Genomic DNA, 15,978 nt, shown 5'->3' with positions numbered 1-15,978 from the left:
ACCGGCGGTTGTTGTCACCTAATGAGGAGAATAGAAAAGAATATGATAACATTTCTTGATTCATTTTGGCAAATAAACACCTGATCATCATGAAAAAAACAAATATATATATATATATATATATACACAACACAATGTTCAGATACCAACTGCCTTCACTTTCATGCAAATGTGTTATGATGTTTGGAATAGGGATATTCAGGGTTAATTTCCACAGACAGAAGCTAGTGCTTGTTTTTAATGACGTCACTGTGCACTACGTCATGTGACTCACTGCTGCGGTCTATTAATAATAGTCTAAATGATTTTTAGGCAATAAATTTCCTAACGTTTCACCGGAAGTGACAACAATTGGAGATAAACATGTTTTTATCGTCTGCACATTTTCTTGTCGTGTATGTAACGCGAACATTTCGTTCGACGCTTGCTCAGTCCTATTTCTATATCTCATATGCAAATGCATATGCAATATGACCGTGGTTTCCCTTAATGTATGCTTATTGATTACGAGAAACAACGTCACGAATATTGTCAAGTACGGATGCCTACATTACAACACGAATGCGGGCATATGTGCCCACACTGAAATAGAATAATTGCTCATTTGAGAAGATCCCATATGCTAAGGTACAAAATATTATTATACATCTGTCACCGTAACGCCATAAGTTACAACGCTCCGTAATTTTGCGGTATTGCACTGGGTATTTTTATTCTACCATATGAGGAAACGCGAATTCCAAATATGGAACGATTACGCGCGTAATCGTCCTCCAACAATAAAAAACGAGTTTGACCGGACTCCACACAAAGAAGTTTGCTGTATCTGTTCTAAACCTTTTGTATTTCGGCATTCCCATAAAGTATCTTTGGAAGGAAAATTGTTTAATAATCAGGTTATTATATGCACTCAGACAGTACGTGATCGCATCGATACTCCCGCTGTACAGTCTTCGCGCATACTTTGCAGTATCCTCTTAATAATCTCATATTATACAAATGTAATTGGACTATATCATAGTTATACCCGGTATTGTACATGTAAGTAAATAACGGTACGTACAATTATATCATTCAGTCACTCATTAATAGTTCAGATTCATCTACTTATACTGAATAAACACAGTTCACATATGTCGCGTAGAGTTTGCATACATGTTCGCACATCCGGACATTTTGCTTACAGTGATAAAAATACAAACATTAATTCTGCGAAAAGGTTTATTCATTTTTTTGATTGCTAAGGCTAATTAGTTGACATTTTAGCAGAACATTAACTGGAATATGATGTTGTCGGTAAACTTTGTGACATTATATGGCCAATTCAAATATGTGCATAGGGATAGCATTAAATAAATAATCATTAAATATTCATTGGCGAAGATAAGCCGATTATATTTTCGCTGTAAGCTCAAAGAACCTGCGGGAATATTCTACATATATGAAAATCATAATTTGACCACTATGTGGCATATATTGAACACTTCCGTAATTAAAAAAAACAAACTACAATTAAATTCACTGTGATATAATTAAAACAGTAAAAAGTCCTCAGATATGGAAGACCTCCTGACATCTTTATTAAAATCATTGGTTGAACGACAGTATCTGTGTCCAAGATTGCATTTATATTAAGGTCATATGACCATTTATGAATATTTACATTAGAAACAGTGTTTAATGTCTGCAATAGAAAACTGGCTCGAGGTCTCTATCTCCAATAGCTTTCAACATGTGAATGTTGTGTCTTAATTACGTTAGGTGACCATATACGGTCATTAAGTACGTTTATCATATATAGTAGGCAAGGTCTTGAATATAATATTGTGAGAATGTTTCTATCTACAATGCTACTCCTGATATAAGGCCGGTAACCTTTATATCCGCTTTATATCAGCACTTTGTGCCAAGGAATAATAATGAATTGGGATTTTTTTGGTTTCAGTATAGAGCGGTAAATGATGTATACAATTGCTAATAATAATGTTGAAATGGTGCTGCAATTAAATAAGTGTTTATATCCCTGGGCAGATAAAAGGAAATATAAGTTTATGTTTAACGCACGGTTTGCCTGTGTACACACTGTTATTTACTTACTGTGTATGTGTTTGGTTTGTCTCTACTCATTATGGAACATGACATTCTAGTGTGCTCTAATTTAAAGATCATTTTCAAGTTACATTCAATTATAATGTCTAGCTTCAACACGTATGATATATTGGTCTTTATTTTTTTTCAATTGTACCAATTTTTTAATTTACGAAACCAAACATGTTGAAATTAAAAAAAGTAGTATGCTAATATGTTTAATATTTTGAGATGAAGCGGGCATTTATAGGACAAATACATTATTTTGGTGTTTAGAGTGTATATTCATGCTTTTTAACAATAGTATTGAATGACGTAGTGAACATTAAGGAGAAGTAAAAGTAGGCCTTCAATATAAAAATTCAATATCTATATACATTGCACCAACATAATTTATTTTTTGATTAAAGTGCATTTTATGTTGCAGAATTTCAGCATGTCACAGGTTGGTGTTCAATTAAGAATACTTCTTTTTACATTTTAATGACATTTGTTTTTGCGGTATATCGAAACTATTCGTCTGAAAATGATCGATTATGTTATTATTTTTTGTACCTGCATTTTCTCCACAAATGTAATTTAATATTGCAAGATATTTGTTTTCTGTGTTTAAAGAAAGGTATATTTAATGTTTCAAGTATTACTATATACATGGCACGGGAAAACATGGGCCTGCAACTGCGCTATAGTTGCTGGTGTAACACCTGTGTTTGCATAACAATTTCGCGTATTGACCACTAGTTTGTTTACACATGTTAAAAAATACAGTAAAGTGCATTATCAAATTTGATTTCATTGAAAAGGGTTATTTTTTGATAATAATATGACGTTATTACGAGGATACCTCAAAGCATGCACGAAGACAGTACTGCTGGAGTATCGACCGACGCGCGGCAATCACTAAATCACATGGCTGAACGAATAACTTGTCTTTTGGAAGCTACTACAGTACTACTATGATATGCAAATGGCGCTGCTACAATACGATAAGTTATGTGTAGATGTTATAAACTAGTAAGAATCATACTTGATCATGCAAAAAGTATAAATACGATATATATATATGTGCGTCTACTTCCTGAATGTCTGTAGTAAACGGATATTCACTTTAAAAACGTAGATTTTCAGTATGTGAATAGGGGCAATTGTATTGATTAATATTCAGCAATTTTGTTCGCTTGTGTGAGCTAGGGGACTTGGTTTGTTATAAATAAATATTGCAGAGACATTTCTCACTCAGCACTGCGGGATATTTCGATTGAGACTTGATAATTCAAATTGTCAATATCTCAAAGTGAAATCCATTAAAATTAATGAAATTAATTTAAATTGTAATTATTTTGTATGGTGTTGAAAGTAATTGAAACGGACATATGCTACACACAGTTAATGTTTTATATTTAATGTTCCTCAATAATTTCTAACTGACTATTGTTTTATCGGCGATCATACAGCTGTCCTGTAGCGGTATCGCCGTAAAAACTCTTGTTTAACAATTGTTAAAATTAAAGACCTGTACGAGGTCTTTATTGAAATTTTATGTGATACCCGAAAATATACAAAGAGGACATATTTGTGTAGATGATATGCACGATGTGAATAACACTCCGACATCTAGAAAGTATATTTATTGTTAAATTTATATTTATTCATGGTATTATCATAAATATAATATATGTTGTACCATATAGATGTGACAATTTGCAAGCAGGGTTTAGACTGCCGTGAAATAGATTTTGTTACTAAATGTTATGTTCGCGTAATTGTCAATTCTTGGTTACATTGTACTAATCGCTTGATTGTTTGTTTGTTGTTACTTTGTTATTCTTGTGCTAAAAACTCCATTTACAAAGTGCATACATAGGAATTGATAACCATATAATTAACAGTGATTATGTGTGGTCTTCATGATAGTTAATTTATTTCTTAGGATTGTAGATTCTTTGTCTTTATTCATACGATTTCCCGTCAATGCGCTCAAACCCAATTTACAGGCCCGGAATTACGGACAGCACAACTCAAGCATACACGTATATCGAGAAGATTGCGTCCCCCGGAAACTAATCTTTGCGACAAGAACAGCTAGATCTTTTACACCGTGCACCAAGAAATAGGATCAAGACACGGGACATACAGCTTTATGACGTCATTCCCCAAACTACGAATGCCACCAGCGTGTACTCTTTTTGCCCTGCCGAGTGTGCAGCCAATCACGGAAGCCGATGATAGGCGGAAACGACACACCACTGTACCACATACGATGTTTAACTATGTACTGTGGTGCACCGGACAGTTATGGTTCAGAATGACATATAACGGATGCAACATGTTGGGCAGGATGGGCGCACTTTTTAAGAATATTTTCAATGCCTCATGTATATCACTGAGTCCATATATTTTTCTCTTACTCATATGTAGTGTGGCGTAGTTGTCAGTTGTTGTTTATTTGTTCTTGTGTTGTCAAATGCTATTTTATGAACAAGGAAATCTCCATATCCAGCGTTTGAATAAAGGTTGGTCATTTTGTTTCCTCTTCGCGCGTAAAGACAATAAGAACACATCTAAATAAAATAGTTGTATAACTGAATGCCCCTAACAATGAATTTATCCTGATGCATTACACAATACAATTCTATTCTCCCACATGTCATGATGCCAACGTGCAAGGTAATATTGTTTGCACCAATGATACTGTCACTTTTAAGGCTTTGCTAATCAATGTCATTGCGAATTTATTGACAGAAATTATTATAGGACGCATGAGTGATACATCTATATATGTCATCAACCGATTCCAATATTTAGATGTATCATAGAGTATGTCAAATAAATACATCACATGTCAGGCCTAATAGATTTAGCGGTTCTTTTAAGCAGTGATTTTGACAAAAAACAAACTGAGTAACACAATATATGTTCTGAATACATGAGTAACGTATTCAAACCTCTGCTTCAACCACACTATACTTAATACAAAACACTAATTTAGAAAATATATATATTTGTCTCCAAAAACACACACGTCATGTATCGGTGATGGCGATATTCTGTATGCTGAGCGAGAACATGTAAATTGTCAATTCGATATATGCACATATTTTGACAAAAACCTTTTGTAATTTGACGACCATGTGCTGTTGCAGATGCATGTAAGAATTAAACATGGAACAGATCGGTGTCCAATTAAAAAATATTATTTGAGTTATTTTTTGTAGCATATGAAAGATTAATTTTGTTTTATTTTCCGACGATGTTGTAAATGACTTATTTTATAATGTATCACATTGTCATCCAACTAAAACTAGACTTCATGAGTAACGGGCAGTTGACCCCCCCGGAATCCCCGATGTTATGAAATACGGCGTTATATATTCCTATTGTTACTATAGTTATAGCTGTGAATATTTGTAGAATGTCAACGTAATGGTATTTGTTATACATTGGAAACTGACCGCCGATCCACGTTTTTTGCAAAGTTGTGTAGTTACGATTTTATGAATCACGGCGTTATGTAATCCTATTGTAACTATAATTATAGCTGTGAAGATTTGTAGAATGTCAACGTAATGGTATTTGTTATACATTGGAAACTGACCGCCGATCCACGTTTTTTGCAAAGTTGTGTAGTTACGATTTTATGAAATACGGCGTTTTGTAATCCCATTGTAACTATAATTATAGCTGTGAAGATTTGTAGAATGTCAACGTAATGGTATTTGTTATACATTGGAAAATGACCGCTGACCCACGTTTTTTCAAAGTTATGTAGTTACGATTTTATGAATCACGGCATTTTGTAACCCCATTATAGGTGTGAATATTTACTTTTAATTTGTTCTCTCGCGAAATAGAGGCTTCGCACTGAATTGTCAGCTCATGAATATTTTTGCATAAATTTGCATATTGCGCGGAGCTCCGGGGATACGGGATCGGAAACCGCTGGTTTGATTTTGATTACTTCCCTAAAGTTAATACGAGCTACCTGAAATGGCTACCCTACCCCCAACGTCGAGTAGTCAGGCCAATCTCGACATATACAATTTCGCCTTGTATATATGCTTCGACGCAATTGTACATCAATTTAATTAACACATACAGCATATAGTTTGTCATATGAAAAACTTCAGTAATCGTATTCATTGAACAATCTCATTTAAATCATACTTACCGACTGTGTTTAAAATGTACACCGTCCAATCTGTCACACGTTGTTATTCCATTTCAAATCAACATAAATTGAATTCACTACGCAGGCTTCAGTTTAAGCCTTTGCATAATTATTTCTGTGTTAATGTGTTTGGCATATATAACCGTGTTTCAATTGTCGCATCAATAGACCACTTGTCCGCAACTCCAAATATCCTCCTCTTGAAATCGCTACACAATACTGTTTTACAATGCGTATACTAGTATTACTCACACTGCTTGGTTGTTCAGTCGCAGCTCCAGGGAAAACAAGTAACGACTATTCTTATTTATTTATTTATGATTGTTTGGCTTGTTAGAGCGTAGAAGTACCTACATATATTAGATATCCAGTGATTGACGTTTTTACATCAGATTTATTGCACTAGTGCTTTTAGTTTCGTTATGCAAATTACTACACCTGTGTAGCAAATCCTATATTGCACGAGGTTTCGTTGAACATTCTATTTATTCTATACATACGTTTTGCAGTTCTCTCCTAGTATCGCAATAAGTTGTGTGCTTGCATCGCAAGGCTTAAAGGATCGTTTTATATATCAGTTCGATAAAGGGTTACCTTTCTTTTCCCGACAGTTTTCGTCATCGAAAAGGATTTTTGATATTTTCTGAACATTGCTGTAAACTCAATTTTTATTATTATTATTTTATTAGTGGATTTTATTCATCGCATGAAAACTGGACAGTTGGTACACAGAGAGCGTTACCATTTATACAATTGAATATTTGGGAATTCTTAATTTCCGACGAAAACGCACATTTTTTCGAATATCTGACACTACATAAATACATAGGGGTGTTCAATTGCCTAATAAAAAACGTATTAATGAAACATTAAAATGGTCATATCATTGCCCTGATTAGATATTACTTATATTGGGTGTGCTTGATAATTCAGAGCATCAATTGACGATTGGATTCCCTGTCGAAAAACATTCATTAAACTGTTGTTTAAACTTGTTTTATTTTTCAAAACCAATGTACGTAGACGTACACGTATCACCCGCTTTTCAGTTTTAAATCCCTCTTGTTGCGCTGTATTGAAACAATGTCGAATAATTCGTTATTTGTTAACACGTTCATCCTTCCATGCATTCATACATCTTCATCCATTCGTATCTATAATTATATCTGTTCTTTCATACATCGACATTTACCAACTCATCCTTACAACCCCCCGAATGCCCTTACGCCACGCCACTCACAAACTGTCTTCTTGAACACACACACACACACACACACACACACACACACACACACACACACACACACACACACACACACACACACACACACACAGTTGCAATTATTGTGTTCCTTTTTAATAACATCTGTATCTTCAATCTGCATTTTCTTCATTTAGACAACAGGATAAGACGAACAAGGTGAGTAACCTACGTATTCAATTACCTATTGTACTATATTTGTATTTACAGTAAATAATCAAATATCAGTCGTGTTCAAAACCTAGGATTTAATAGTGTTCAACAAAATAGTCATTACAATACATAGGAATATCAGTTATAAAAAAAATGAAACACATGGTTAAATTATTATTTGTTTATAAAAAAAAAAGCTTCTGCAGCCGGTTCGTTTTTTTCGGCACAATAAAACCTATATTAATCTCACTTTCTATCGATATTTACTTTTATTGACCCTCGGAAAATATATTTAGCTGCGCCACCACTTCGGTAACTATTTGTTTATTATTTTATAAACTTTTCACACAGTGCACCATAATACGAGGTTTTCACGAGTATAATTTGCAGTATCCTCGTAATAACATTATTATTATACATCTTTTCCTCCCAGGGATACATCCGTTTAGAACAGATTTAGCGAACTTGTTTGTGTGGGGTCCGGTCAAACTCTGGTGGCAGCCATATTTTTTTATTATTATTAAAGGACGCTCACGCGCGTATTCGTTCCATATTTGGAATTTGCGTTTCCTAATATGGTAGGATGAAAATACCCAGTGCTATACGGCAAGCCGTAACTTATGGCGTAACGCTGACATATGTATATTATTGTATGTTAATTATCAGCCGTTTTTGTTCACAGCTATAAAAATTACATAGGTTGCTATGAAGATGTTGACCATCTCACTGATGGACTAACTCCGACTAACGGTGGCAACACGATGACAAACGATGAATGCGTAGATTTATGCGGAGACGAACAGACAACACCCGGGGACTTGTATATTGGTTTGACATTCCCTGGAACGTGCTATTGTGACCTGAATATAGAAACATTTGTTCAAAGATTCGACGATTTCTGCACGGGAAATGCTGCATATTTCTTACCTATTTACAAATTAGGTAAAATTATTCGATTATAATTGTTATATAATTGTGATATGCACATACATTAAAAAAAAATGAGTTATTTGATAAAGCCCAGTCATAGACACAAACAAAAACAAATCATGCATACATTTTACAGCAGATGTTTCAACACTATTACAGAGAATCACATTTCGAACAACTTTCATAGTATATTCTTAACACATACATTGGTGATTAACTTACTGTATCTTGTTTATTTAGTTGCTTGAGTCAAATCCGTTTGACACGCGTTAGTGTTCTACACTTAGGTTACAGTAAGTGTGACGTAAATAAAGACCACTCCGAAAGTTGAAATGAACGAAATGCGCTTCAAACAAACGCAAATATGGCTTTTCACGGAAATTCAATTTCTCCATGTTATAATTATTCAGACAAAGCGCTTAAAGTTATTGTTTTTGACGCTTATATGCGCATATATATCATGCTGCAATTGGAAAATGTTTTCCCCGAACAACTATTATGACAAAGTGCGATTACAAATTACTCAAATCACGGATTTTCAAGAAGAAAATATTTAATTCACACATAATGATATTTTGTATCATAACGTCTGCGAATAAGATTCGTTTTTTGTTGGCGTAAATTGTCTCTCCATATTTACAATTTCAAGTTGGATTTATTGTAAGGATAATATTTGTTTCAGCTGTGAAGGAAGTTTGTCTTCTTAAAAGACCTTTTATTTTTGTTCAAATATCCTGTGTCTTTTTTTATTATTTATCAATAGTAATTGTTATAAGCCACAAGTCGATAATGCGCCGAAAAAATAGTATTATTAACTATTAACTATTATCAACTATTGTTAACTATTAACTATTATCAACTATTATTAACTATTAACTATTATCAACTATTATTAACTATTAACTATTAACTATTAACTATTATTAACTATTAACTATTATCAACTATTATTAACTATTAAATTATTTATAGTTTTGGTCATTTGTCTCCAAAGACTGAAATACTTGATTACATATGCATTAAATTACGCAATTGTTTGTAAACAATGTCGTGCAAATAAATATTGCTCGTTTGTATCTGTTTGTCATTTAGAATACAGATAATCATTAAAATTCGAAATAGACAGTATTCACGCTGTTAACGGCCTCTTTCAATGCTATTCGTCGCTGAAGATCGAGTGTATCTAATTTCTGATAATAATTGTACGATGGTATATATCAATATTGTTTAAACACACGTGGACACACTGTAAAGGTAAATGTATTATATGTAACAAGCTTTGATCAAATATATTTTTAGAAACGGAAAACTACATGGGATGCTACTTGGATACGAGCGACATTTTAAGCGGAGAGACCCCCGTGAATTCCGAAAGTCCAATGACGCTATCAGAATGCCTGGTTGAATGTGCAGACCAAATGGGCAGTTCCAGTTTCATATACGTTGGTATGGAACGTTTTGAGACATGTTTCTGCGATGTACCTACAGACCAGCTTCAGTCTGTGGGCAATGAAGACTGCATGGGTGGAGATAGCTTCCTTACTGTTTACAGAATAGGTAATCTGATTTACTTATTGTTGTACAATTCAATAACATTGTCGAATGCTTACATTTTAGAAGGAATACAATTCAGTTTACTATTGTGTGAGTCTAGAGGGCGGTAGTCGTCGCACCGCGCATGCGCAGTTCACTCACACTGATGAAAATTTCGACTTTGATTGTTATGCAGCTCAACGCGTGTAAACAAAAGGCAATGACAATTTTAACCATGTGATTCGCGGGATGATATCGAATCGATGTCGGCATTTATCACACTTCGCGATCAGACACAAATCCACGTTCTCGTTTGTCACTGGGAGAGCGCATTTGGTTATTAGAGCGCAGTGGTAGTCGCGCGGCGCGTGTTCGAATTTCATGTAAATAAACAATGTATTTTACACGCGTTGTATACGTCGCTATGAGTCCCATATGGAACAGGACGCGGCACGACGACTGCCGACCCTCAACCAACACGAATCTTGCATACCGCATCGACCATCACACTGTGATATACAAAAATCAGTTGTTTCACCCAAATCAACATTACTGCGCCACACTTTGTTAACGTGTACTCTATCTAGAAAAGTATTTCACGTTCCTCAAATTGAGTTTGCTATTTAATTATTTTTTTAAATGAGATAGCTGAATTTTTTGATTATGTGAGCGTATGTTTTTTTCTATCACTTACATAGACGTCACAGCGGTAGTCAGAGGTGATCCCCACTTGAAGACATTCGACGGACGTCGATACAGCTATCAAGGCCTGTGTTGGCACACTCTATTCAAAGACTGTTCCGAAAATGATGCTGCGTTTGAGGTTACTGCAAAATTTGAACCTACAATTGACCGCACAAAAACTAGAACTGTTTCCGTCAACGTAACAGTTGGGAACGAGTACGCGATTGTTGATCAACTCAACGTAATAACAGTAAGTTTAATTGTACTTGTTTGTAAGTTTGCGTTGAATTATATTTTGCTACACTCAATTTGCTTACGCCGCTTTGGTATTTTAGTAAATCAATTGTATTACGTGCACGCACGTATTTCAACTTTTCATTCTTGTATGAGAGGAGTAGCTGGTACAGGTTGCATAAAATTAAAAATGCATTTTACGTTTTTACAGGAAATAAAAAAATACACTGAAAATAGTTTTTTTTTTACAATTTACAGATGAAGCAAATTCCTAATTACATTTTTATAATATACTTGATAATTTGGGTTTAAGAATCAAAATTGGAAATATCGTACGAATTACGACATTAAATGATGAAAAGGCTTTATACGCTTACAAAAAATAAGATCATTGTACAAATTACGGACGAATAAAATGCTGATTACATTTTACACATTGCCCATGTCTACGAATTTACGTTTTTAAATTACATTATTACGAAAATAAAAACAATTGATTACAGCTTATGAAAATACCCCTTGCCGACACTCTTGTATTATTATTATTTAAAACGTGAAATACATGTGATTACACTGATCATGTGATCAAGAAGTTCTATTTATTACGCTGCAATAAAGTACTATCACGTGATTACCAGACTTATCTCTGTCTACAGTGGGTCCCTCCGTAGTGTATAGCTGTAGCTTACTCGTACATCGATCAACTCTTAAATAACTACTAATTACCAAAGCAGCTACATAGTATGAAAACAAATGAATATACAAACATAAATCCATAGGAGTACTGTCCTAAGTCTAGGATATCACTGGTTTGCGGTTCTATTGTTAAATTTGAATATCATTCATATGATCTTCATCTAGAGTATTTAGTGAAAATAGTGAAACAGTGAAAATAAAACGCAACGATTAATTAAAAGTGTATTATGATCATTACAATCATCACCCTATGTCCCTTATATAATAATTAATTAATGTTGAATTTTGTTTACAGTTTTTAATATTTTTTTTAAATATTAAATGGGTGTTAAATACTAACAATAAAAATACTGGATAATTATGTATGAACTTGAAGAATTGTATCTATCCAATCATTGTGACGTACAAAAAGGAAAAAATATCAAGTTGACAGGCATTGAATTGTCACTAGTGCAAACACATACTTTAATCAATATCATTTTAATTTGAAGATTGTACAAAAAAGTTTTGAAAAACTGAGGAAATTTTTTTATGAAGTTAATATGTAACTCAACAACAATAACCATCTCTTTTACCCGCTATGGATGCGTAAAATTAAAACGAGCTTGGAATTGTATCCTGCATAGGCTTAGCCTTAACCTTATTCCTACCAGCTCCCACTTTTTATAGTCTGCATTTTCCTTCTGAATATTCGGGATAAAAACATCCAATAATTTTGAATCAAATCTTTTATTTTTTTTTCAAATTTTGTGTTTGCTTCAAAATTATAGTTCATTTCCTGAATTATTTATGAAATTATGAGAAAAATTTTCAGAAAAATTTAAGCACGAAAGTCTGATGGTGGAAAGTTTAATAGTTCGACATCTTCAACTATTTGAATGTCTTCATGAAAGTATGTTAATTGTAAAAAAAGGAATATTATGTGAAAATGGGAGAATCTACAATGCAACATGATAACATATATCATTGAATCACAGGGACAGACCACGGGTTTTGTTTCAGAACCGAGAAGAATACAGGTACAAGAAGATGGCAAAACGATTAGTTTTATCTTCAAGTCCAAAGACACTACATTCACATTGAACTGGACATTGCTTAGACACGTGTTTGAAGTCTCTTTCGAGGGTTCTGACTACAATGGTAGAATGTGTGGACTTCTGGGTAATGCCGATGGCGAAGGAAGTAACGACTTTGTGAAACCAGACGGTACTATTGTATCTGATGTCGATGAGTTTGGGAAAAGTTGGAAGGTGTATGGAAAGACGTAAGCTGTGTTTTGTTATTCACATGAATATTTGCAAAATTAATTAATAAATTAAGAAACTCGTTCAACATTTGCATATCGGTACATATATACGTTTAACATTTTTACCACCAAACTTTCTCGCCTAAATTATTCTGCATCTTTTTCTTATAATTTTCAATATTTCCGGAAAATGAACCCTAATTTTGAAAGCAATAGACACAATTTGATGCAATTTTCAGTTTTAAATTTGGCTACTTTTGTCCCAATCTTCGGAAGGAATGTGCAGACTATAAATAGGACTATTCTGTGAACTCCTGATGAAAGGCGGGAACTTGTGGTGAAAAGGTTGATATCATTTTTCCTTAAAATATTTGTAAATTTAAGTATTATAAGATATTATAAGTTTTCAATGGTAAGGTCAATATATTGGAATTACAAATGTATGCAAATTTTTAAATCGATTCAGGCTGGTGTGATCGAGACTGCGTAATATACCCTTTGTCACTTATGCGTGGTTTAATATGCGACTGATGACAACCCATGTAAAATAGGTAAATTTGAGAACACCCACCATTTTTATTTACCAGTCACCAGTACATACTCCAACCCATGGATGTTTTCATGTCAATTCTTTTTACTATTAGAATTAACAAAATTGAATAATGCGAATTATGTTAATTGTTTTGCAGGTGTGATTAAAATTGTCGATTAAGAGGAGCGAAATGCATGGAACGGCTATAATTACCCCCCCCCCAACGATTAACGTAATACTTCTGTTGCAATGGTTGAACGCGTAATGTATTCATAGTTTGGTAGATTGCATGAGATTGTAACTTCAGGAATGGTGAATTTCGGTGTTTTAGGTGTGACAATAGAAGTTACAAAAATATTTGAAATGTATAACATATAAATGGATATATTAATAAAATGCATACATGAAAAACAATAATTTGAATGTGTATTACTTAGATGGCAGTCTGTTTTGTTTACAAGCTTTACCAACTATATTGATTATGTTGCCTCCGTCATTCCTAATATCTTAGATGGGTACAAGTAATAACGTTCAAATATACAACTACGTTGTGATTGTTGTGTTCTTTACCCGTTACAATTTGGCAAATCTCTAAAAAAAATAATTTTATATTTTTGAGACGACCACAGCCCAAAACAATAAAGTCGCCATCAACACCTTTTAAACGTCACAAAATTGCATTGTCGACGATAGCGGGCGCAATAATAAGAACAGTTAATACTACATGGAATAAAATTAAATCGTCTTTTTGTCATTGTTGCTTCTGATTACTAAATTAAGGTCGGGATAATTAAATAGAGAAGCTCAAATTTGTGACGAGATACACTTGTTTTTCAATGTGTGAAACCCATTGGACTGCCGCAGTGCATCACTCGGATGGCCGATAGGTCATTAGGAGTCCAATTAGTATCGTTCAAATCCACTTCTGCCGCTATTCAGCTTAGCCGTATAAGAGCACCGCTGAACAGAATCGGCTCAAATTTTCTATAATGATAGGCTATAATACTACACCTGATCTTAGGCAGCCGTTTTGAATTGAATTCGAAAAGATCTATTTACAAAGTTAAATCGGGAGGGTCGTCACCTGCGCTCGCGCAGGAATTTAGTCCCAAGCGACGATAACAACACCCGCTTAAAATGCAAAGGCTCATGGGTAGACGCTTGTTTGTAAACAATGACACGCTATGGTCATCTGGCGCATGTGCAGGTGATGACAGGTTTAAATAGCTGTTTATGATTTTAATTTGTCACGTTGTTTGGTTGCCATGGACATTTAATTGATGCCATAGATATCAGATTACTTAGAAAAATGCATTTTTATACCGGACTGCTTCAGACAGCAAACAAATAAACTCGAAAAATACATTTTGCTGCCATTTTCGGCGAAACATGGCCACAAATATTGGAATTTTTTACCATGAGTGTTTCACGAATTTGATAGTTTGTATGTAGCATGAATATAGTCCGAGCTATGAGAATAAATATCTCCCTAATATATACAGATTATAGACATGACCTAGCAATGACATTACACATGTTCCCGCCATACAGGTTATATGCAGAACCCGGCAATGACATTAAATGTGTTTCTCTATAAAGATGAATGTACGTGTTAAAGAGCGGTAGTCGTCGCGCCACGCATGCGCGAGATATATGGGTCTCATATAAACAAAGATGGCCACTTTGACTGTTGTGCAGATCAACGAGTACAAGCTAAGACGTTACCAAATTTCGATTTGGTATTTTTCAGATGATTGGAAGGTGTCGAAGAATTCATCGGCGGTGATTAGTGAAAGTCGTGCCCAGGTCAAACCTCATACTTGTGATTTCCATTCAAAGAGAACATTGAATCGTGGGAAAATCAATGTTTATCGACAACATATGTCGCACATGCGCAGCGCGACGACCACCGCCCTTTAAATACAGATTCTACTAAAATGACATTAAACGTACTACCTACAATACAGGATGTAAATGGTTCAAGCATTAACATATAATGTGTCTTCGCTATACAAGTTAATGACAGGTACTAGCAATAACAATAAATGTACCTCCAAAATTACAGATTATATACTAAACATGACATTGAGTGTCCCGAGTAAACAAATTATTATACAGTAATGCGACCTCGGTTCCTTCACGCTCTCACAAGCCTATTTATTCCACAGTTATTCTGCTAATTCTTCTAGACAAAAAAACAAAGTAAAAGTAGTGTTCTCAATTGCAATATTCGTAAGTGAAATTAAAATAAACGTTGTGTACTGAAGCAGACGACACACTGTTTCATTAAATAACATACTAATTTGCATACCGCCAGTGAAAATACAGGTCGGCCAGGCACGTTCTAAATATCACAACCTTGAAGATTTAATGTCCTGAAGCAAATTTATTGCATTTTGCGATGCTCTGTGATGTTGATTACAGTATATTTTTAAAATCTCATATTATTACGA

Source organism: Saccoglossus kowalevskii, chromosome 20 (assembly GCF_978046115.1).
Source record: "Saccoglossus kowalevskii chromosome 20, keSacKowa6.1, whole genome shotgun sequence".
Lineage (NCBI taxonomy): Eukaryota > Metazoa > Hemichordata > Enteropneusta > Harrimaniidae > Saccoglossus > Saccoglossus kowalevskii.
This window is presented reverse-complemented; position numbering follows the sequence as displayed.